The sequence below is a fragment of the Triturus cristatus genome, chromosome 2_2, assembly GCF_964204655.1.
Source record: "Triturus cristatus chromosome 2_2, aTriCri1.1, whole genome shotgun sequence".
Taxonomy (NCBI): Eukaryota; Metazoa; Chordata; class Amphibia; order Caudata; family Salamandridae; genus Triturus; species Triturus cristatus.
The window spans coordinates 392,939,043-392,963,938 of record NC_140582.1 but is presented as its reverse complement, the minus strand read 5'-3'; positions in this window follow the sequence as shown (position 1 = coordinate 392,963,938).

Here is a 24,896-nt window from a genome sequence, read left to right as displayed (position 1 = left end):
AATAAAAAAATTAAAAAAAATCCATAAAATACATAGTCACAATAAATTAAATAAGTGATTAACTATTAATGCTGAATTGTTAATTAGATTTTAATTAATTAACGTTTCACCATAGACCCCGGCAAATTGTGTATCCTGCTACTAAAGTAAAATGAAATTACAGATGTATTCCACAATATACATATTTAAAATTCAGTTAACCTATTAACTTACAAATAATAATTAATAGTTAATTATGAATTAATTAACTTCCCACCTTATACCCCTACTCTGCAACAAAAAAAAAAATGAAATTTGGTAAGTATTCCACAACATACATATTTAAAATTCAATTAAATAATTAATTTACAAATAATAATGAATAGGTTGTTAACTATTACTTAATTAACTTTCCACCCTACACCTCTACAAACCTAACATCCTACTAATAAAATAGAAGTAAAAACAATAGGTATTGCATACATTACATATTTAAAAACAAATAATAAATGTATTAATGTTTAATAATTAATTATTTCCTAATTAACTTACCACACTATAATCCTATAAACGTGAAAGCCCACAAATAAAATATAACGAAAATAAATCAGTAGTGTGTAAATTATCTAACTACCAATCATATACTAAAAATAAACAATTAAATACATATTTATTCATTTTTATCTAATTAATTTCTCAACCTATCACCCTACAAATCCAAGAACCTTCTATGACATTATAAAGTACTACACAAATTCATAAAACATTCTAAATCACTCAGAATTACAAGCTATGTTTTAAAAACAATAAACAATATTGATATAATCAATAAAAACATAACATTTTAAATTAATATCTCAACTAAAACACATCAAAATATTAAAAAATGATATTATTTACAACATTACTCACCTCACCAAACGATATTCTTGTGAATGATATTTGTGCATCAAAAAATGTGTATGTCACAATATTAAATTTCTGATATTTCTATCTCCTGATATTTTTTACATTGATATTTCGTCCAAGCACCAGTAGTACAGATGGGAACTTACAACATTTCGATATAAGACGTTCTCTTTGGGTTTGTGTGTATCCTTAAAAATGAGAAATATTTCCCAAATCACACTTCTGTCTCCATATTTTATTCCGTCAAAGAAAGATATTGTTTTTCACATCACCGTTCTGTGCTTACATTCTCTTTCTACATTTCTGAAACATGCAATAGCGTGTGCTTTTTAGTTTTGGGTGAACGATATGCACATTTATTACCAAACACTGCAGGTGCATCACGCATGGCAATCAATCACTGTACATCATTCTTTTATGAGAAGTGATGGCCGAATGTTTATGAGTTAAAAAAAGTCATATTTGCAAGAGAAATTTTCTGCAAAATCTATTTGCAAGACCACTATCCTTCTATACTCTTCCTCCAGAATTTGTTTTCAGGAAGTTCTCAATAATAACAGATTTTTTTTTTTTTCAAATCTTCCACATCACTAATTATGAGCAGTTCCCCTCAATCTTGTAAGTAAGGTCCAATAACAGTGTAATGTTGTTCGCAGCCGACCTTTTTTGTGAAATACTTAGGACTGATGACTACTTTGGAAATTCAATTGGTTCTCCATTTGCAGTGAGACATGACTGTTAACCCTCCTTATGTGACCATCTTCAATGGAAAAGTTGTGGAAGCTGGCGAATGCCCGCTAGCTTGAAGGAAAACATTTATTCTAAAAAGTGCTGTTTTAATATCTAAAACAGAATATAGACTGGTCCTGCAGGCCTTGTCTGTGGTAATGTTACTGCTCTGTTGACAGCCCTTGCCTTCCGTCAGGAGTTGGTGCATCGATGCAGAATCCCTCATGGTCAATTCTGGTGTAATGTAAGATCAACCCTTTCCTGTATGGCATGTGTAGTGCAGACTCAATGGTATATTGCACCTCGTTGTGTCTGTAGTTTGGATTTGTTTGCAGTTGGCGCCATATTAAGTTAGCATTTATGTTCTTGCGATAATGAAGACACTACTGGAATACGCATCAACAAATTTTAATTTGTGTGACTTTGATCTTCTGGTGGAATTACATTTGCCTGGACATGGCGGCATTAAAGCTGTTGTGCGACGAGGAGCATTACCCACGATCAATAACATCTGAAAAACACAAAACCATTCAAATGAACAGAAAAACGAAATTAAGTTTTGTGCGTGAAATGCACGTCGCAAAGAGGCACTTTAACACTAACACATGTAGGTTAATAATTCGTTTGCATCCTTGACTTTTGGTGTAGCTTTTTTCCCGTTCGACTTATCACAACTGTGCAGGCAGGGTTTGCTCTTCGAAAAGAGCAGGAACAATTACGTTTCCGAGCCAGGCCCATTGTGAGCAATTCCACTGTAGTTCCAGCTAAGCCCCTTGGGCGCTCTTGAGATAAGGCGGAAGTTCAAGTGTGAGGATCTGCAGAGGAGATTTGCATCTCTTGTTTGGCTGGTATTTGCTTATCTAATAATATGTTGATCCTGAGTGGCATGAAACTTGCTTCTTGATGACTTGAAAAGAAAGAGCGTCTGTTCTGAGATTTAGATGTCAAGGCAGAATGTCCTTTGCCTCCTTCAGCGCAGTCCAGGGACCGCAAGGAAAGTTACAATGGTTGTGTCGCCGGGATTGTATCAGTGTTGTGATATTGAAAATGTGAAAGTCTGTGAGTAGCAGCAGGTGTTTTGTATTTAATACTTTCAAAGGAAGCAGCGTGGGTCAGACAAAACCATTGAATATCGCAAAGTCTGACAAAATATCTTCTAACTAGCAAGTTACAAAGAAAATACAGCCAAAAACTCAGAGTGCTAACACTAACAACAAAGGAAGTGCTGTTGGCATCAGCTGTAGGCTACTTTTTAACATGTATTCAGAGGTTGAACACATATCCTGGTCTTTAATTGGGCGATAATAGTGCAATGGAACGTAACTTCTGTTCGTACTTAAAACACTGTCTGCATATTTTATAGGTGTTTTCAGTGAATGCTTTGATTTAGGAAGATGCTCATATGTGACTTTGAAAGTGTTTTTAGCTATACATTCAAATAAACTAGGAGTGGGATGGGTACATTGACAATTACAATATATTCCCAGACAGATTTGTAGCAGATAATTTCACCCCAGAGGGTTGCACCTGGCAGGACTTGAGCTAAAAACAAATTCATTTATTGTTGCAAATCATTGCACTTCCAAGTCAATAGTAGTACCTTTATTAAATCAAACATTATTTAACAATACCAATACCGTGTTTTATATAGCACTTCATATCACACTTCTGACATTTCAAAGTTGTCTAATTAACATGTGCTATTATCACACAATTATATTGCGATCGATTCACCAACCTTAGTAGGGACAGAAGGCTCAGTTACCCTTGCCAGGATCCAAATTTGTCACCGATCAAAACAACTGTGAGCGCCAAAAGTTAAATAAATCACCATCATGCCAGTTCTGTTTATCTTTCAGATGCCCTGTGGAGACACCAAGGCCAGGCAGCCAGGTTGATGCCTGAGGAGATGTGAGGTCCAGGGAGACTTGAACGAGGAAAAGAGATGCTAGTGAGCTTATAAACCCTTTTCAGGAAGCATAGGCCTCTCAGTACATGGGGGGCTTTAGGTGGCGTATTCACACCACAGTTTTAGCTGTGTTGTGCTAGCCCTAATGTATGATATTTCTGTAATGTGCTGTTTTCCTCATGGTGATAGGTTGTGCCGAAATGCATGCCTCCACATCTGGACAAGCAAGAAAGTTACAACAGGTGAACTGGACCTTTAAATGTAGTGACCACTCACTTGAGCCAGTAGCACAATACGGATCACCAAACAAACAATACACGGATACGACTACCATGTGCTCTCTGACAAAACCTCTTCTTTCAACATTTTAAAATACTTTTCAAATTTTCATTCATTAAGAAAAATTATATGTTTCTCACCCAACTTTTCATATTTTCGGTATTTGGGCCAAAATTGTATATGAAACTTGAGTAGAAGTCACACATATACAAAACTGGCCTTTGTCCACAGATCATGCTGCGTTCTTGGTTGCATCAAAGAGACTGGCTTACTCTTCCACTCCTTGCCCCCATAGCACATATCTCATATTGTCTTAATTTTCCAAAACTCACACTTTTCTTTCTTGACAGTGCTACCTGCTCAACCCAACCATTCCAAAACATCAACAAAATCCTGTCATGATCATCAAATCTTTCCCAGGCACCAGAATGTAATTCTGAAAAGTGACTGCTGCCTCAACACGATCTAACACTTAGTATATAATCCTTTGAAATTTGGAGTCAGCAGGTTGCAAACTCAAATGCATTCCGCAAAACTGACAAGTCCCAAAATGCGACACGAAGGCAGTCAGATATTTTAATTCCATCTCCAATTCTACTTGGCGGTACACAGTGTAAGTTCAATGTTACAACTGTAACGATCGGGAAGATCTGTCAGTTCTAGTATACTTATTACACATCTTGTTGACTCATCTGCTAAGTCTTCCCTGATGCCAAAGGGAACATTTCTTAACCTATGTTTCACAAGCTTATCTCCCTTCTTGACACAAACTGTATGCTTAAATGTCAGCATATTCCCCAACTTGTGACATAACACCTCACTGAAACCCTCTTAAGCTTCTGTAACTTTCGTTCTCCCTCCCCTCCCCAACAAGTAACACTTTTGATCCAGGTTCCCAAGCCATGCCAAACAACCATAGATGGCAACATTCAAGAGTGTTCAAACCTTTCTTTGTACATAAATCTTACCATTAATTGCCCTGCCCTTGAATTGTAGAAGGGCTTTGAAAAAAACAAATAAGCTTTATACTGCCCCCACATAAGTAGCTGGTACTCATTCTTAGGATTCTAAACTTTTATTGTTCCAGTTGTCACAGAAAAGTTCCTTCATGATCATAGAAGAACAGTTTGAGAGAAAGAAATAAGTCATTAAATCTACCAATTTTAGCAATGGCCTCGGATGGACTACTACTGGAACTCTTCATAAACCTTTCAGCAAACATCTTGCAACACATAAGCTCTCCATTTGAGGAATAGACTACACATGGCTTATTGTTGGAATCATACAGAGGTACAGTGATGTCATAATATCACATCTCAGTATTAACATCATAGACCCATTAGACTACCTCACAACATTTATAATTGACTTTAAAAGTAAATAAAATAAAAATCTAGCAGAATTGCTGACGCCCAAAAAGAGATTATGCATCCTCATTTTCCATCCCACTCAACTTTCCCTTTATGGATAAATATCAGAGTTGATAATTGAGGGCGAGAGATGCCAAGCCATATGTTTATGTGGATGTTGTCTTATGACATATTATAGATTCTGCTAATTCACTTCCTTCCTCACTCTCACATATGACAAAGTTTTTCCTAGTCTTCAGACACATGTTTGAAAAGTGGGGGACTGTTATTACCCCGCTTTTAATTTCCCAGTGAGGTCCTCAGAACTAGCAATTAAATTGCCCAAAGCCTCACTACCAAAGATAGGCATGCGTTTTGAATTATTTTGGTAATATCGAACACATTGGCCCTGAAGGTGCAAAAGCTACCATGATAGTCCTGATCCCAAAATTCGTATGTGCCACCAGACAGCTCCTCACCCTGATACATTTTTCATAAAAGTAGATAATAGAGGCCAAGGAGTAATTTAATCAACCTCAAGTTAGACTATACAATCTTTCAGCCCCTATTGAAAAAGGAGATTGACCAAAAATTATTTTGCCAAGTCCACAACATAAGTTCTGCTAAAACAAGATGCAGAGTGAGTGCTTCTTCACCTCCTGAAATATTTTGTCCCTTGTTGTCTACTCAAATAGGATTCAATGTCTCAATTAGCTCCATTGAAACACTCTATCCCAGTGAAAGAGATTTGCCAATGGGCAAATGTTTGAACTCAACCAATAAGTGTTACTCTGCTTGTGCAAATGGCCATGCATAAAAGTTACTTCTAGGGCTATATTTTGGTTTATGCCCATATTCGAAATAAAAATAGTGGGGCAGATTTACTAGGGTTTTACATAAGGGTTGCACCACTTTTATGGCACTGCCCCGATGCTAAATCATTTTAGAGATTTACTGAGCTTCGCCACGCCACTTTGTGTGGCTTTGCTTGGTTCAGTAAATACAACGCCATGCAAGCCAGTGCATAGCTCTGCCTTGCATTAGTTTACCATAGGGAGGTGTTCCATGGGTGGAACATGGGCCTTCCCATGCATCCACCCATGTATTGTGGTGCATTCTGCAGATTTACTAAAGTGAGTAAACCTGTGAATGCATCAAAATATTATGCCTTCCGCAACCATGCATACCAAAGAGAAATAGCCTTATTTCTCCTTGGTACTTCCTCTTTCTATACATGCTGCATTCTGCAGCAGACATAGAAAGCGGAACCTGCTTTTAAGGATTCTTTTTTTTGGGGGGGGGGGAAATAGTTTTTTTTATTTTGCAATACTTGTGTACATTGATAAAACTGCAACAATAACATTGCACTAAGACCACATTCTGCCATCTGACCCGTCCCACAACCAGTAAGCATCTGAGGAGCACAAATCATAATATGGACACAGTTTACATGAAGGACATTGGTACACATCCAATAATTAAGGATTCTTTTTTGTGCAGGAAAATATTCCTTCCTGCTAAAAAAACAATGCTGCCTGTAGAACATGCCAGCATTGGCTCTAGGCTTCACACAGTGCATCAATGCTAGAAGACAGCAGAAATGTGCCATATCTTAGTTGATATGGCACATTCGGCTGTCTCCCTTTCATGCAACGCAGTGCAGCAATTTAGCTTGCTGCCATGCACTGTGGAAATGTAAGTAAATATGCCCCAGAGTTCCTCTCAAACTTTAGTGTCATTTAGTTTCAGATGCGAGGACATTATATGTGCTTGCCATCATAGATTAAAACAGACCGTTTCAATAAGAATGGCTTAGTACGTAGAAACTGACTTAAGAACACTATTTCCACACATTAGAATCTGGACTAATCTCTGGAAATTCAGAAGTGATCTAAAATATATTCCCAACTCCTACTCTGTGAGATGAAAGAGATTCTGGCCTCTAATTTGCCTTTTACTGTATGATCCACTGAAGGAAATTAGAAGAGTATTTCATCTGAAAAATATGACTGTGTATCTCGTATGTCATTTAGTAGACAAGTCTCTTTCAACTTGGGTTTTCATTGCTACTGAAAAGGAAACATAAACCTGAGACTCTACTACCCTAACTCTTTACAGAGGTGAAGAACTTGGAGATCTTAACAGGATAAGATGTTTTAACTTACAGTAACTTTATACGTCTGAAGGAATACTACATATAGGAAAGCTTTGTTTTAACTCCTTCTTATGGATACTTCTTATGGTCTTGAGGTTGCCTGGCCCCTGTCAGACTGCCTGATACTTCTGCTTGTGTGGTGATCCAAAACTCCACACATTCGGACTTTGATATTTCCGCCCCCACTGCCTCTCTTTTGTGCCTTGCATTGACTCTTTTTGCATCTCAGTTAATGCATCTTGTTAATAACTGTCCCTTTATTTGTGCCTCAATTTAGCCTGTTACTGCCTTACTCATGTCTTGCTTCTTACTATCTTCTTTCTTTCCTGTGTGCCTCTCCTCCTTTACTGCCCTTCATTTTCTTATGCTTTTGCCACTTACTGTCTCTAGATCTCTCTTCCTCTTTTTGCTTTCTTTTTTCTCAGTTTTGTGGCTTTTCTGCTCCTTCTTCCCATGCGTGCACCGCTCAGCTTTCTTGCCCTTATTTTACTTCCTTTTCCTTTCCAGTGCGGCTAGTACTACCAACTCCACCCACTGCCCTCTCCTCCTAAAAACCCTTGTAGTGGCAACCACAGCATGGACTTGCAGCGTGTGCACCAAAGGCAACTAGTCTTCCCCCATCCATGCCCCAATGGCACCCAGTGCCAGGACCTCTGGTCCGCCAGCCCCGACTGCAGCTCTAAACATTACATGCTGAAACCTTCCATGTCCTCATTCCCAGACTCTGGTCCCTGCACTGCAATTTGGCCTCCATCACAAAAACAGACAGTGTGTGCATCTGCCCCACCTGCAGCTTCACATGCCCAATCCCTAGCCCCCACTGACTGCTTCTCCCTACCAAGACATACCATACACAAAACTGTACCAAGCTTGCTGCCTCTACTCCCAAAACAAACCCACCCTCACTTGCCTACTCCTCAACACCTGCTAACTCGGCGAGAACACAAAGAAGTCTGGGATCTCTTGCGCAACCTCTCTCCACACCTCCTATTTCTCACTGAAACCTGCATTAACCCAGCATCAGCTCCTGACCTAGCAGTGGTCACACTCTTACAAGACAGATCCAACAAACCAGTTGTGGACTAGCATTATCTACTGCAAGAAATTCAACAGATCCATCACTTTGGCACACAGCAGTGACTGGCTAGAACACATTACCTTCAAAATCAGCACCTCAAACACCACAACCTTGGGAGTACACAGAATCAATTCCAGCTCCACTCTGACAGACCGCATTGCCCGTCTGACCCTCACATCCAACTCCTTCATTCTGCTCTGTGACCTCAACTTCCAAATAAGGGACCGGGCTGATCTCAAGTCCACCAGTCATTTGGAAAAACATAAGCATCTTAGCACTCACCCAATAGGTGAACGAACCCACCCATGAAGTCGGATACCACTTTGACTCCATCCTTACCAATTTCCAAAGCATTAGGGTAGACAAGCCCACACTGCTGGCCTGGCTGGACCATCCCCTTTTTCTTTTTGACTTGCACATGTTCAAACATTCCAGAACCACCTATACCCAGACCACCCACTAACAGTGGAACAAAATCCCAAGGACATTTGAATCTCTGAGCTCCGGTCTTGACATCCCCCTACCACAATGACCTGGAGTGCTCTATCACAAACCTTACCTCCTGTACAGACCTTCAGGCTCCTCTCAGAACCACCTGCACACCTCAATCCACACTGCAAGCCACCTGGTACACCGAGGACCTCCAGCTCATGAAACATCATTGAGTGCTGCTGGAACAAAGGTGGCACTGCCACAATGGTAATATGGACAAAGACTCCTAAAATCATCTGGACTTACGTCCTGCACCTTGAAACAACCAATCACCTAACACTTACAGAACAGATTAAAAAAAGCTCCAACACCACCCAAAAAATCATAACAATGGTGAAGGAATTCATGTCCAAATCCACCTGCTTCATGACCATAACCCCATCCCAGGAACCCTGCATTCAACTATACCACTATTTCAATACTATCACTAGCAACTTCCCAATCTCGAAGTCTTCCACTCTGAAGACAGCAACATTCCAGAAACTAGACTGACCTTCTCACCAACCATCACCATATTGAGTACTGCCAACACCATGTGCTCCTTCAACTCAGGAGCCCCATTTGACCCTTGTCTACACCACATCTTCGTCAAAAGATTTGACATCATCTACACAGCCTTTACAACCTTTCTCAACTTAGCACTCTCTGTCACCACCTTTCAGGAATACTGGAAACATGCCTCCACCTTACTGCTCCTCAAGAAATCTTCAGCAGACCAGATGACCCTGGCCATCTACAGACTTACGTCCCTCCTCCCCTACCTAGCCAAGGTCATGGAGAAGCTCATCATCGCCCAGCTTGACAACTACCTCAATGATAACCACCTCTAGCACCCATCTAAATCAGGATTCAGATCCAACCACAGCTCTGAGATGGCCTGCATTGCTTCCACCTATGACATCTATTCATGGGCAAAAGGGGACACAGTGGCACAAATTCAACTAGACCTTACAGTAGCATTAGCCTTTGACACCGTCTCCCACCCCATCCTCATTCAATGGCCAAAAAGGCTAGAATTTTCTGCCCGGCACTACTACGGATCAGCTCCTTCTTCTCAGGATGCACTCAAATGATCATCCCAGCCCCGCCCTGCTCATCCGATGCCTCCAACCTGATCTTCACCATTCCCACAAGGCTCCTCTCTGAACCATACACTGTTCATCATCTACATGATCCACTCAGCAGCATTATTCACCCCCATTGATTCAGCTTAATCTCCCATGCAGATGACACTAAGAGGTCCATTAGGATGGCGGGCGGAAAAGCACCCCGATTGCCATGGAAGCGGAAAACAACTACCCGCTGGCCCCGTGGGAAAACCGGCGGCCAAATTAGGATCAACCGACCAAAAAATCCAACCGTGGTGGAATGAGGCCAAGAAAAAACGCCCGTAGGGGGCGGAGATGGCCAAAATCTGTCTGCGGCGGTCAGAATCGCGGCAGAAAAAGACCAACCCGCCGCAAGTATAGCAGAGACACCGCACTGGAAATTAGGATAACCCCGACGGTCTAGCGGTACATACCGCTGTCTCCGACCGCCGCGGTCGCACAATGGGCTGAATGGAAGAGCCAGCGAAAGAGCTGAAGCACAGCCACCGCGGCAGACGATCCGTAAAAAATATGGCGGGCGATGCCAAGACCCCACACGAAGGCCAAAAAGTGCACACAGAAAACAAGCCATGTCCCCCATATACACAAAACACACCCCAATGACACAACCACATGGCAAAACGAAAAATACAAATCCCAGGACAACACACCTGTCAGCAACACCCCAATTGGAAACACCCACATAGCTGAATATAAAACCTGCCCCTTCCCTGACCACAATCCCTTGCAATACTCCAGGAGAGAAGGGACACATACCCCAGCTGCCAGGAGAGGCAAAGGACACAACATCACTAGCCACACCACACACCACCACCACCACCACCTCCACACCAGCACAAGTAACCCCCTGCACAGCACACATCATACACAGCACAACCACAACCACCACTCACACTCCTGCACCCACAACCACTTTGCACACCACACACCATGGCCACACAGAAAATGCCCAAATTCACTGAGAGGGAGTTGAAGGTCATGGTAGATGAGATAGTCAGAGTGGAACCACAGCTTTTTGGTACCCTGGTCCAACAGACATCATTAGCCACAAGGACACAAATGTGGGCAAGGATAGTCCAAAGGGTCAATGCAGTAGGGACCACCCCAAGGTCAAAAAAGGAGATCATGAAGTGCTGGCATGATCTGAAGAGGGTGGTCAAGGAGAGGAGGAGCAAGAACCGTGAGCTGGCTCAGAGGATTGGTGGTGGCCCTCCCATTCCACAAAAGCCATTCACACAATGGGAGGAGAAGGTGCTTGCCATGCTGCATCCAGAGAGTCTCACAAGAGTAGCCGGGGGAGTGGAGGCTGGTAAGTACAAACAAATGACTACCGGCACTCTGCTATGTACTTGTTTGCACAACTACAAAGCTACACCACCTAGGACACATACCATCCATCTGCACTACACACTCACAAAAACATGGCTCACAGATCCAACATTCACCCACTCCCATTCACCCCAAACATTGCTACCAACATAACCATGGGGGCATGTGTACAGGCAGACAGCACTACAACTCCCACCAGGCTCCCTGTCCCACAGCATCAGCAAGATGGATCCCTCTCCCCACCCCACCCAGAAGCATGTGTCAGCCATTACACAACCCACATCAAACTCACAGGTAGGAAGCCATCTTCCCTGGGACGGTGTCTGGGGGTGGGGGGCCTGCACCACCACTCCCACCATGCCCCCTGTCCCACAGCCTACCAAGATGGATCCCTTCCCCCACCCCACCCAGAAGCATGAGTCAGCCATTACACCACCCTCATCAAACTCACAGGTAGGTAGCCATCTTCCCTGGGAGGGTGTCTGGGGGTGGGGGGCCTGCACCTTTACTCCCAACATCCCCTCTGTCCCACACCTGAGCAGGATGGAGCACTCCCCACCCAGAAGCAGTTGGAAGCCATAACATCACCCTCATCAAACTTACAGGTAGGTAGCCATCTGCACAGTGAGGGTGTTTGTGGCTGGGAGGCCTGCACTACTACTCCCAACATCCCCTCTGTCCCACACCTGAGCAGGATGGAGCACCCCCCCACCCATAAGCAGTTGGAAACCATTACACCACCCTCATCAAAATCACAGGTAGATAGCCATCTCCCATGGGAGGGTGTCTGGGGGTGGGGGGCCTGCACCACTACTCCCACCATGCCCCCTGTCCCACAGCCTTGCAAGATGGATCAATCCCCACCCCACCCAGAAGCATGTGTCAGCCATTACACCACCCTCATCAAACTCACAGGTAGGTAGCCATCTTCCCTGGGAGGGTGTTTGTGGCTGGGAGGCCTGCACTACTACTCCCAACATCCCCTCTGTCCCACACCTGAGCAGGATGGAGCAACCCCCCACCCAAAAGCAGATGGATGCCATTACATCACCCTCATCAAACTTACAGGTAGGTAGCCAACTTCACAGTGAGGGTGTTTGTGGCTGGGAGGCCTGCACCACTACTCCCACCATGCCCCCTGTCCCACAGCCTAGCAAGATGGATCCCTCCCCCCCACCCTGCCCAGAAGCATGTGTCAGTCCTTACACCGCCCTCATCAAACTCACAGGTAGGTAGCCATCTTCCCCGGGAGGGTGTCTGGGGGTGGGGGGCCTGCACTACTACTCCCAACATCCCCTCTGTCCCACACCTGAGCAGGATGGAGCACTCCCCCACCCAGGAGCAGTTGGAAGCCGTTGCAGTACACCAAACAAACTGACAGGTAAGTAGTCAGTTCGTGCACCCACCTATTTTTCACAAATTAAATGGTGCCATATGACAACACCAGCCCTCTCATTGCACAAAGAGGTATACCCACCCCATTGCCAAGCACATTGTGCACACAGGTAAGCTAAGGAAATTGTCCCACACCTGAGCAGGATGGAGCAATCCCCCACACAAAAGAAGTTGGATGCCATTACATCACCCTCATCAAACTTACAGGTAGGTAGCCAACTTCACAGTGAGGGTGTTTGTGGCTGGGAGGCCTGCACCACTACTCCCACCATGCCCTCTGTCCCACAGCCTAGCAAGATGGATCCCTCCCCCCACCCCGCCCAGAAGCATGTGTCAGCCACTGCACCACCCTCATCAAACTCACAGGTAGGTAGCCATCTTCCCTGGGAGGGTGTCTGGGGGTGGGGGGCCTGCACCACTACTCCCAACATCCGCTCTGTCCCACACCTGAGCAGGATGGAGCACACCCCCACCCAGAAGCAGTTGGAAGCCATTACACCACCCTCATCAAACTGACAGGTGGGTAGCCATCTTCCCTGGGAGGGTGTTTGTGGCTGGGAAGCCTGCACTACTACTCCCAACATCCCCTCTGTCCCACACCTGAGCAGGATGGAGCACTCCCCCACCCAGGAGCAGTTGGAAGCCATTGCAGTACACAAAACAAACTTACAGGTAAGTAGCCAGTACGTGCACCCACCTATTTTTCACAAATTAAATGGTGCCATATGACAACACCAGCACTCTCATTGCACAAATAGGCATACCTACCCCATTGCCAAGCACATTGTGCATACAGGTAAGCTAAGGAAATTGTCACAGCTTCCAAAGTGTGACACACCAATGCACAAGTAGGAGAAAGTCAGGGCACAATCATGCACAGCACCTAGTTACATGTGCATTGCCATGGGACAAGTGCAACAAGGACCATCAGAAAAATATGAAAGCATGTGTGGTGGCACAAATCAAGATATGCACATGATAGGACAAAGGGATGCAGGAGATGACAATTGCCAGTCCATGGCCAGATGTGACGTCTGCCAGGTCAGACAAATAAACAGTGAGTTCTCAATTAAACACATGTTGTGCCAGGCCCTAGATGGCAACAAGTCCCTGTAAACCTTAATTGTGCACGGGTCGCATGGTATGCCTTGACACTTCACACCATGGACAAGTAATGCCTGTACCACTGCATCATGCCAGGAAGCACAGTAGTGCACATAGTCAACAATGTGATGATATGTCAATTGTGCAGTGTACAAAAAGTGAATGACGCACAGCTAACACAAAGCTTGCCGGGTGCACTGCAATGGCCATTTCACATCTGACCCACAGGTGACCAAGAACTCACTGCAGAGGACAACACCAGCAACCTGTAGAGCCAGTCTCCACCCCCGGTACATGGACTCTCGGATGTTGACTCCCGGGATTCCATGGGCGATGAGCTTGAGGCCGGCCCATCTGGTGTGCCAGGGAGCAACAGGTGTTTACCACAAGAAGCCGCCCCTAGTGTGATAACCCAAAACGAGTTACAGGAACGTCGTAAGTGTGGGCATCTCACAAAAAGTTGCGGACTGGTCTCACACACCACCTGGTGTCATGCTTCATCATTGACCAGTCCTCGCCCTCTAAAACCTTCGTTTGATAGAGGGCGGGCATACACTTGGCGACAAGGATGCACTTTCTAAATGGATAAGTGGGGGCCCGTGAGATTGTGAGTGAGGTTAAAAATCATTATAGTGGTCAAAAGTGATTTTAATGTGAATGACAACTATATAATATTAAAAATATGTGTGACGGTGTATAGGGTTTTAATGTCCCCTAACCGTCCTATGTGTGGTCAACATGTTTCTGCTATAATGGCCCTGTCGGGTCCGCGGCATTCATCAGGACCAAAGTATAGGTGAGGGCTCCGTTCTTACCATGTGTCGGTAAGATACTAACAATGCGTGAGAGTGGCATAGGCCACACTTCACTTCCTATGGTGCTTCCAAAGGTGAAGCCTATAAAACAAGGTAAAAAACAGAATTTATTTAGAACATAGTTGATGCGAACGTACCTGTAAACGAAAAGGAGAAAGAAAGAGAATACAATGCATGCATTGACCTCTAAGAGTGAATATAGTGTTTGTGACTCTGTGACACTCTATTTGTGTACACTTTTTGTGAGCAATTGCAGCCTGGGAGCAGTAATTACTGCTACCAAACTTACCCTAATTGGTCGGACAACTTGTCCCAAGGGGGGAAGGAGGGACTGTGGAGATCCACTGTTAATTTACTTCTGTAGGAAGAAAAGCACATAGCCTAGTTCTTAATCAATGCTTCAAAATAAATGATTCAAGAGATATCATCACACAGGCAGAATGATGGTTTAACATTGCAAGCAAATCCCCAACCGTGTTGAAAGGGACACTAAAAGAAGCCAGCATGTATAATGCAAGGTAATAATACACACGCATGCCGCTTAGTCATTCACATCATCCACACTCTTACTGTAACAGTTAGCAGAATATGCCTTTGTCCTACGCGTCCGCTCGAGCCTCCCGATTACGAAGACTGGAGAGAGCGGGCGCCGCCTTTTATGTGCTGTTAAATTATACAAATTGAGCCGGGACCTTAAACAGGTGATGGATTCCCGGTGTCCGTGAGGCATAGAGCCTGGAATCGAGATGGCGGAGTTCGCGTGTGAGAGAGACGGGGAAGCTCATTGGTGGAGAGCTTGGGGGTGTGAGAGTGTCGTCCAATCGGATGCAGGGGATCAAGAAGGCGCCGTTCATAGTGCGCGCTGTGGCCTGTCTGGTTCTATACGAAAGATAGGCGCAATGTCATTGGAGGTGACGTTGGCTTGGTGAGGAGCCTGGGGGTGTGAAAATTCCGTCCAATGGGGAACGAGTGATCGAAAGGATGCCAATGATAGGGCGTGCTGCAGCCTGACTAATGCTGTGCACCGGACTGGGACAGATTCGTAAGAAGTGAGATTGGCTCAGCGGGGGTAACCTTGTTTAATTAAAACAGAGATGCGTAATCTTTTGACATACCCACGTCAAAAAAATGATCTGAATAGCTTGGTAGCCCATGTGCAAAGTACTGCTTTATAAAAACGAGTGCATTCACAAGTGCCCTGATTCCCAGATCGAAAAGACGGTAATGATGAAGGAAGGGGCCCGTTTTTTAGCATGCAGTAAAACTATGCAAAATGGCTATTTGATGGTTGGATCATTTGTGTATTAGATCGATTAGAGAATGTTAGTGTTAGAAAGAAAGGAAATTGAGGGGAAACATTGCGTATAGTAATTCTACTGTCAGAATTATATCTCCTTTCTTCAATTAGTTAACTGCAGCCATGGAATGTCATCATTGAGACCTTTCTCATGAGAGCGTAGGCGGTACACCCAACGTTGTTCCCTCACATGAAGAGCCCTTGTGAGATCAAATTTCGTTTTCTTCATAACCTCCAGGATAGTCCACTGTAGGTCTGTATCTGTATGGTTTTTCTCAGTAAAGTGTCGGGTTAACTTGGTGTTCGTTTTTTTGCACCTGATTGTGCTGCGGTGCTCATTGATACGAATTCTCACTTTCCTCGTAGTCATCCCTACGTATTAAAGTTGGCAAGGGCATGTCAGTAGATATATAACATTATCCGTGTTACAGTTGCTAAACGATTTTAGTTGCCACGGTCTGTTGGTTCCAATGTCCACTGATTTAGTGTTCTTTGTAAGATTACATGACTGGCATCCGCCACAAGAAAAATGGCCAACCACGGGTGGTTGATCCCAGAGTCTTAGTTGGTCTGTATTCTCATGTGTGTTCATCTGGGCATGTACTAGTTCATCTCTGAGATTTTTATTCAGTTTGTATGCGAACAGTGGTGGTTCCCAATGTTTTCCAGTGCTGTTAAGTATGTGCCATCTTTTTTGAATAATTTTCTGGACTGAGTTTGAGATTGGGGTGAAAGTGGTGACGCAGACCGGTCTGTTGGTTTTCTCCTTTTCCACGTTTTCCAGAAGCGCCTCCCTCGGGTTGTTTCTGGCTCTTTTATTAGCCTTCTTCACCAGGCATGCTCGAGATTAGCCATCAGTGGGGGCACTATGCTGTTCCGCAGGATGTAGGAGTCATGGGCCGCGCCTGAGAAATTGGCACACACGTGCGAGATGGTCATATCTGCCAGGCACACCACCTACACATTGATGGAGTGGTAATGCTTGCGATTGGGGTAAATGTGCTCACTTGCCTGTGGTGGCACAAGACCGACATGGGTGCAATCAATGGCCCCAACAACATTGGGGATGTGTCCGAGGGGATAGAAGTCTCCCTTCACAGCTGGCAATTCAGCACCCCTGGGGAAATGGATGTATCTGTCCTTGTATAGCATCATGGCGGACAGTACATCACGCAGCACCATGCTAAACATCTGTTGTGACATCCCACCAGCGCTGGCCACTGTCTCTTGGAACGATCCAGTGGCAAAAAAATGCTGGGCTGCCATCACGTTATAAGTAGGGGTGAAAGCTATTGGATATGTCCTGCGGGGCTGCAGGTGGGGCTCCAACAGATCACAAAGGGTTTTCAGGGTGGCTCTGTCCAGGCGGCATTTCCGTATGATCGCAACATCCTCCATGTCCTCCAGCACCGTCAAGTGACGAGTCAAATTTGGGCTCCTCCTATTTGAGATGATAGTAGACACATGTCAATGCAATACATCATAAGATGTGCACAGCATATCACGTCCTAGATGACACAACAACAACAATGACTGACATCAATATTGACTAACAGACCAGCTTACATATAGGGACACCCACAGCTACACAAAGGGCACACCTGTCAACTTACACAAGACAAGTACCTCAAACACCACTTTGGTCAATGTGAATGCACATAGGGATATGGACACATTTCACATGGGCACGACTGGGAGTATAGCATCCAGCATATGTGTAACTAATCAAAACCACTGTCTCATACCTAGCTGTTGTACCTGTCACACCTTAATGCGTCATTACAAACTGGCACACATCCACCACACAATGACCACAGTCGGCGCCGGAATGACGAATGTGTTCATGAGTGGCAATGCAAAATAGATCATCATTCATTGAGACGAGCATCCCTGTGATTGTCACTGGACCTCAACACATTGACATGTGTACACATTGTACAGCCCTGAATAACACTGTCCTGCCTACACCAAGATCAAATCCATAAGTGACATGTGAGTGGGTACCGGCCAATCTAGGATGGCATGTGTAGCCATCAGTGGAGTAAATGGAACATTGGCATCGTGTGCACAATGATGTGCCATTGAACATGTTGGCACTGTGCACTGTTGATGTTTGACAGATGGCCATTGCAATTGTATGGCACCCAAATCATGGTAGCTACCGCCTGGCCCCGGCGGTGTGTCACCTGCACACTCATTCACACAAGTGCGGTAGTGATAGGCATGGAGGCATGTGGAAATGGCGGTTGGCATGCTCCACTGCCTGAATGGCGGTGCCTCGTGTCAATGTATGGCACACATATCGCGGTAGCTACCGCCTGGCCCCGGCGGTGTGTCACCGCCATGGAGCTTGCCCTAGAGCCAATGCGAAGCTCGATAGCGGTGGCATAATGCAATTTTGAAGATCGCGGTAGGTGTGCTCCACCTCCGCGGAGGCGATCATTGGCTGCATTTGAAAGATGCACCATCGCGGTAGCGCACCCCGGGCCCCAGCGTTGTGTCACTGCCATGGAGTATGCCCTTACAGCCAATGGGAGCTATGACTGTGGTGGCATGATGCAATTTTGAAGATCGCGGTAGGCATGCTCCGCCACCGTGGAGGCGGTCATTGGCTGCATTTGAAAGATGCACCACCGCAGGAGCGCACCCCAGGCCCATGTGTTGTGTCACCGCCATGAAGCATGCTCTTACAGCCAATGGGAGCCATGATTGCAGTGGCATGATGCAATTATGAAGATCGCGGTAGGCGTGCTCCGCAACTGCGGAGGCGGTCATTGGATGCATTTGAAAGAGGCAGACCTGGACCACCAATTGCTGCAGCTTGGCACCTTTGAAATGACCCCAGGGGGCTATATATGTGTGGGAGTGAGCCTCACATTTCCACTGCTCCAAGAGTCTGCTGCCTGAGACCCCTTACCTGCTGCTGCCTCCAGGGACTGCTGCCTGAGACCCCTCACCTGCTGCTGCCTCCAGGGACTGCTGCCTGAGACCACTCACCTGCTGCTGCCTCCAGGGACTGCTGCCTGAGACCCCTCATCACCCAATTCTGATGCTGTTGTCTCATGTCCACAGTGATGGCAAGGACAGAGAAGATCTGTGCCAGTCCCTTCACGAGCGAGGAGCTGGAGGTCCTGGTGGACGAGGTGCTCACACTGTACCCAAGGCTATATGGTGCCCCAAATGTCGTGGTAATTCTTCAACAGTGGTGAGGTAGGGCAGGGGGGCCACACATGTAGTTGGACTGATGCAGTATGTGCCTGGGCGTGTGGGGTAGTGTCATGCACTGCCTGACATGCTGTCTCCAGTGGAAGGGTGTGTGTACCCAATGCCACAGCTTTCCCTCCCTGCAAATGTATGTATGAGTGACCTGTGTTGTGTTGTCAGCCATACAGTGACACAGAAGGTTGTTCATGCTGTAGTCAGGATAGTGATTGCTTGGCTGGATGGCTGTGTGTGCCCCTGTAGTCCATCTCAGTGTGAGCCCAGCTGGCATGCATAGTCCGTGCCAACAAAGACAAGGACACCTCACTTAACTTATAGAGAATGACATCAGTCTTTTCACATTGCACTCCAGCTATGGGCCATCTCAGCACTGTATTTTGCACAAAACTGTCCTTGTGAATGGCATTTTGTATTTGTGTGATCATGTCCCTCAATGTGACCACCATGACACATTCATCTATTCACAGGACAGAGACATTGATGGCTGCGCAGTCTTGGACGTAGTGAGTCCACCCCCAAACACAGGTTGACATGTGATGTATGTGTTGCTCAAGCCAACAATGGAGTGGCGATGTGAGCAGGCTACATGGGTGTTTCAGTGCTGGCATCCTGCATGTGCATGAGATGTGCAGGGACTGTGTTCCCCTCACACCTGCATGCTTTAACATCAGCTTTTCCCATGCAGGTGTCCCGTGTGAGCTGTTCTATAGTCTCTGATTGGCAATTTCATTGGATATGTGATGATTTTGTATCTTGCTGCTATACTGATAGATGTTGGTACATGACACTGTGTCACTGATCATTTCCCCCTCTTGTCTCCCATGCCTGAAGCTCAAGGTACACCAGAGTAAGGCCGTGTGGAGGGCCATTGCAGCGAAGGTGCGAGCTCTGGGGGTCTCAAACCGACGGCGCACCCACTGCCACAAGAGATGGGACGACAGCAGCCGGCTGGCAAAGAATGTGGCGGAGATGACCTTGGGGCTGCTTACTCGCACTGGGCGTCTGGCCCGGCACAGCATGACACCACTAATGGGGCGCATCTTGGCGGTGACACAGCCTGAGCTAGATGCACATTTGAAGGAGCATCAGCAGTAAGCCAGGGGTGAGCATTTGGGGAGTCTGAGTTTGGCTGGGAGTGGCTGCATGTGTTCAGAGCCTGTGCCAGCGCTGGCCTAAGTGTTGTTGGTAGTGTGATGCTGTGGCATGTAAGTGGCTGCTGGCCTGGGTGCCTGTGGTATGCATTTGCCCTACCTGTACTTACAAAGGTGATTTGGATACTGTGCCTTCACATTACATTCTGAGTTGTGCTCTTCAGGTTTCTTCTGCATTGCTGTAGTCTTGGGAATCCCATGGGGGGGACGGCAGTGTGCCCGTTCTGACTGTGCGTACATCAATGTGTCCATTGCATGCACCCATATTGGGGAGGCCTACACATCTTACAGCAATGTGCAGCATTATATTGTCCTCAAGGTACGACATGGTGGGTGGCATGGGCTAATGTCCATTGTGGACTGTCATGTTGTAGTCTGGGTCTGTGTTGTCCCCTCCTGTTCCATCCAGTTCTCTCATTGGCAACAAGTAGTGTGCCCCCATCATGTCCCTAGGTGTGCTCAGAACTAGTTGTGTGTTTGTTTGAACAGAGCCACAAGCAGGGTGTTGTGCTGTGTGGTCATCACATGACTCACTCATGCCTGAGTTTCCAGTTTCCACGCACTGCTTGAGTCTATGTAGTGAGTTGGCATGATGTGATTGCACAGGGTGGTGTGCAACATGTAGATTTGGTCAACTTTTGTCATGCATTGCTTGCATATGTTTGTTCTGTTGCTGCCATTGACCTGACCCTACATCTCTCTCTCTCATGCAGCATTACCTGTGGTTATGGAGGGACAGGAGACAGCCACCAGTGGGGGCAAAACTAGCACCACAGCTGCCCAGGAGCCCAGTGACACAGATGTCACCAGCGCCTCAGAGGGGGACAGGGGTCTGCTGGAGGAGTCCCAGCCTGAGATGCAAAGCACCACATCATCCGATGCCAGCGGGGATGCATCCATGTTGGAGGGCACAGGGAACGGGGACTCTGCATTGACTTCCACCACACAGCGGCCATTGCCCACCCTCCCAGCCACTTCCTCTGGTGCTGTCCGTGTCCACCTCAGTAAGAGGGGAAGAGTGTCCTTCACCCCTGGCACCGCTGCCCCTGCCCCTGTCCCCCCTGCTGCCACAGTGCTGAGTCTGTGGACCTTTTGCACCAGCTGTGTGTAGGTCAGACAGCTCTCCTCAATGCCTTCATTGACCATGACAAGAAATTGGCCCAGGTGGTTGCTTTCATGGAGGGCATACATTCTGACATGGGTGGGCTGCACCGGACAGTCCAGGCTTTGTCATCAACAGTGACGTCTGCCCTGCAACAGGCACATACTCACAGTCCAGCTCCAGTCCCTTTGTCCACCCACCGGGCAGTGACCACGTCTGACGATAGTGACCACGGTCCACATACATCAAAGTCACGATACAGCACACAAAACACACAGCAGCAGCAACCCAAGTGGCCCCGGGCACAGTCACCATCCACACAGAAGACCAAAGCCACCCCAGTGCGCAGGGAGAAAAGCCCGTCAGGTGACAACAGTGGACAAAAAGCAAAGCAGCAGAACTCAGGCACACATGCTTCTGTGGCATCCCCATCCAAGGACTCTCCTGCCCCTAAAGCATCACGCAAAGATAATCGTACAGTGTCTGTGCCCACCAAGGAGGTGGTGCATGCCAAGGGTATACCTGGGAAGGGCTCCAAGGCAGAATCACCAACCACCTCGACTCCCGTTCCAAGCCCAGTGAAGCAGGGGCCGGAGGGCACTGTAGGGGTAACACCTAGTAAACAGGGGAAGGGGGGCAGAGGCAAAGCCAGGCAAAGCATTCTGCTGGGTCCAGCACATCACCAGAGGGACTGCCAGCACCTGCACCTGCTGCAGCAGTGGTGGTGAGTGTGCCTGTTGTGCCCACACCACTTCCCATTGATCCAAAGTCAGGCAAGCCATTTAGGATCTCCAAGAAGTGGAAGGGCACCACTCCACAATCTCCAAGCCACACTGTGTCTCCTGTCTGCATGACTCCACCTCCACGTTCCACTACACCACCTGGTCCAAGCAGCCCTCTGGCTTGCCAAGCTACTGATAGCTCTACCTCAGCAGTTCCGCTCTCTCCCCAGTAAAGTGCCCCGCCAGTCCCTGAGACACAGCCAGCTCCCAGTCCACCTGACAACCAAGTCTGAGTGTTAGTCACCCTCACACACCTGTCTCTCACACAGGTGGGCCTGTACTGCACATTGTTGCCCCCTGACTGTGTTGCTGAGCATGGAAAGGTACAGTCACACACATTCCTTGTGCAGCTTCTCATAGACTCAGTCTGCACCCTGGACTGGCCACTGGCCTTGTGTTTTGCCCCCAGCCTGTGCGGCTTCTCATGGACTCAGTCTGCACCCTGGACTGACCACTGGACTTGTTGCTCTTTGCTGTGTTGAACTATTCCCTGTGCAGCTTCTCATGGACTCAGTCTGCAATTTGTCCTGGCCACTGGCCTTGTCATTCACTGCTGTGTGCCCCCTGCCTGTGCAGCTTCTCATGGACGCAGTCTGCACCCTGGACTGGCCACTGGCCTTGTGTTTTGTCCCCTGCCTGTGCAGCTTCTCATGGACTCAGTCTGCACTTTGTCCTGGCCACTGGCCTTGTTGTTCTCTGCTGTGTGCTCCCTGCCTGTGCAGCTTCTCATGGACTCAGTCTGCACTTTGTCCTGGCCACTGGCCTTGTCGTTCACTGCTTTGTGCCCGCTGCCTGTGCAGCTTCTCATGGACTCAGTGTGCACCGTGGACTGGCCACTGGCCTTGTTGCTCTTTGCTGTGTTGAACTATTTCCTGTGCAGCTTCTCATGGACTCAGTCTGCACCTTGTCCTGCCCACTGGCCTTGTCGTTCACTGCTGTGTGCCACCTGCCTGTGCAGCTTCTCATGGACTCAGTCTGCACTTTGTCCTGGCCACTGACCTTGTCGTTCACTGCTGTGTGCCCCCTGCCTGTGCAGCTTCTCATGGACATGCTCTGCATCTTGTGCCTTGCTCATCTCTTCTCATGGTACCGATCTCTGCAATATGTGAATAAAGACAGTTTCGTCTGTTGTCTATTTTGTCAGTGTCCTTACTGAATAAAGTTCTTTTGCTGTGTGTAAATGGTTTACTGTGGCACATGGTCTGTGTGGCACTTCAACATGGTCAATGTCTGGGCTCACTCTTTTTTTTAGGGGTGACAGGGTCTTCATTTCTGCTTGACCCAGATACTTGTGGTGGTAATGGTGTCCATTCCAAATGGTTATCAGTAGTCATTTACTTGATTAGTTCATGTTGGCTATATTGTAAACATGTCAGGGGGGGTCACTGCCAGCACAGAGTGGGTTTCTGCACACAGTATTGCAGGCAGGCTGTCCAGGGTCATCATGTATGTGTTCTTCCTTTATGTGTGCCCAGTGGTGTATGTGTGTGGTCATCTTGTGATGGCCAGTCATCCTAGTCCCATGGTTTACATTCTATTTGTGCTCTTGGATGGCCAGGTAGTGTGCAGTGTGAAGGGGTTGAGTTTGTGGGGTGTGTTGATGTGTACATGCCTCTGCAATGTGAACTACACACATGTGTCACCCAGGAGTTGTGTGCCTGTTGTTTTGATTGTTCATCCCTGTGGATGTGGGTGTATGCCCATATGTGAGCTGTATGTTGTGCACTGTGCAGTGTGCTGGTGTGTCCTTGCAGTTCTGTCTGACTCCTACTTGTTGTTTTTGTCACTTGTGAGTATGCAGAGAGTGTTACTGGCAAGTCAATGTTGTGTTTTGTTGCACACCCATGTGTCTTGCTGCTGTTTGTGGGGAATGTGCAGACCTGCTGCTCCACACTGCCATTGTGGTTGTGTTTTCTCATGCCTTGCTGTCACATGGTGCCTTTCTGCCCCAGTGTGGCATGTTGTGTGTGTTGTTATGCCATCCCCTATCTGTGCTTCAGCTGCCTACCCATTGTGGGTCTGCACTCCCTCTCTTTCTGTATGGTACACTGCAGCCATGTCCCCTTCTGACATGCAGTACACTTCACTTTGGTGTGAACTGTCCCCTTGGTTTATGTGTGTGTTCCTCCCCATTACTTCATTTGTGCCACTGTGCTTTGTGGTGCAGCTCTTTGCCCAGGGTCAATGTTTCACTCAGGGCATTGTTTGCTCCTATGCAGTTCAACTGTGTGTGCTGCCCAGTCCTCTGGTCAAGTTGTTTCCACCTTTGTGTCCCAGATTTGCGCATCTATTGGGTGTTGTGTTGGAATATATGTGTGTTGTTTGTGTTTTTGCTTCACTTCCTGGGTGTGCTGTTGTCTTTGTGCTGTGCTGTATGGTGTTGTGTGGGTTGCTGTTCTGTCACTGATGTCTGTTTGTGTCTGGTATGCTTGTTGTGCTTGCTGTGCTGTGTGTATGTAGCCTTAGGATTGCCTGGTGTGCATCCCCTGATGTCCTGTTGTGTTTGCTATGTGATTGTTCTGCCTGTGCATCTGTTGTTTGTTTGCTGTGGCTGTGTTGTTCTGTGATGGTGCACTTCTTGTGTGTGCATTGGTGCTGAGTGAGGAGGTTGTGCACTCTTGTTGTGTCTGTGCACTGAAGAACCAGAAACCTTATGGGCCTGGCGGCGCAGGGTACGCCTTAATCTCCTGGGTTCTCCTGCTTCAGCTAAC